Genomic DNA, 1,606 nt, shown 5'->3' with positions numbered 1-1,606 from the left:
GACCGGCTGACTTGAAAACATCCAGCCCCTCCAGAAGCTCCCTAACTAAATCCTCGCTAATCCTTGGCCCAGGTGTGCCACCCCTGGGGCCTGAGGGGGGCCCAGCAGGGAGGTGGCTGTTCTGGTCCCTGCTTAGGAAGATGAATGAGGCCCCAGGGCGGAAGGAGAGGGGAACAGACGGCGGGCAAAGCCATCCCTACCGGTAGCCCAGCGGGACAGGAGCTGCTGAGCCAAAGAGCTGGAGAGTCCGGTGGCCGGGAGAAGAGGCAGGATGGCTGGATCCCCAGCGGATAGAGCCTGCGGTGCCAGAGCTGGGGAACAACAGGGGATCAGGATCACCCAGGGAGGTCCTGAGCTGCATAAACTAAGTGCCGTGGCAGGAGGCGCAGGAAGTGCTGAAGAGAAGTGCGAGGCCGAAGACGCACCTGGCAGGAGAGAAAGTTCGGGGCGGGATTGCTGCCTAGAATAGAAGGCGCCGATTGAGGAATAAAGGGGACAGCGCTATATACCCATCCAGGAGATGTCACTCCTGGGCAATATCATAGGGGCGCTGGTGGTAGGTCAGGGAGGTACGCCTTATAGAGGGATCACTGTGAGGAAGCACGCAGCTGAGGGTTCAGGGTGACGGATCGGTGGTGGGAAGTATCCCATGCAATAGGGCTGGGACACCTACGCAGGCGAGGAAGGAGTCTGTCGGCCCATCACTGAGCCGGTGCAGGGAAGTGGAGACCACAGGTGGTGTGAGGCTGGGGTGTAGGGGTGGCTGGAGCCCCGTATGTAAATGACGAGGCCAACCTGGGACACCGAGGGACCTGTGAACTAGCCCCGTCCCACTGGGTTAACAGCAAAGTCGTGACAGGTGAGAAGCGGGGTTGGCGAAGCGGGGAATACAACCAAACGCAGTAACATCAATGCTCGGTGAAGAGGGTGGTCACCAGAACGGGGAGTTAAACTACTAGTAGGGCTCTAGGAAGGCCCATCGGGGACAGCAGAGACAGGGACAGGGACAGGGGTGAATGGGGCCCCAGGGCCAGAGCAGGTTGTGAGATGGAGCTGCAGGCAGCCTGCACAGGGGGTTCCCACTGCTGCATGCAACCCAGGGGAGGCATGGGGGGCATGTGCCCCCTGGATTTGTGTGTAGGGCAAAGGCGAGCTGACACTGCAGGTTGAGGCTATGTACCCCACTGCCTTTGCCCTGGGAGCCATTCACTGGCTGTGCTGTGTCCTTTGCCCACCTGGTGGCAAGAGATACAGTATGGCATCGCACAGCTCCTGGGGAAAAGGAAGCAGGATGCAGAGCTCAGCATGTAGTGCCAGCCTGCTTCTGCCTCATGCACAAATCTAGGGGGGCACATGCCCCTCATGCCTTCCCCTCAGTGTGTGCAGTGGTGGTAGCTGTGCCCCCCCATACCCCAGGATGAGCTGCCTATGCCTCTGTCTCACAACCCACCCCAGCCCTGGGGCTTCGTTCACCCCAGCCCTTGCCCCTGTCCCACTCTTTCCCTCACTATGGGATCCTCCATCTGTCCCCGCCTTCCTCCCCACACCCCTTCTCTCCCACACACTTACTTGCTGGGTGGTGTGTGTGTGTGTGTGTGTGTGTGTG

This window comes from Gavialis gangeticus, unplaced genomic scaffold (genome assembly GCF_001723915.1).
Source record: "Gavialis gangeticus isolate Ggan-Ray unplaced genomic scaffold, GavGan_comp1, whole genome shotgun sequence".
Classification (NCBI taxonomy): domain Eukaryota; kingdom Metazoa; phylum Chordata; order Crocodylia; family Gavialidae; genus Gavialis; species Gavialis gangeticus.
Note: the sequence above shows the minus strand (reverse complement) of the source record.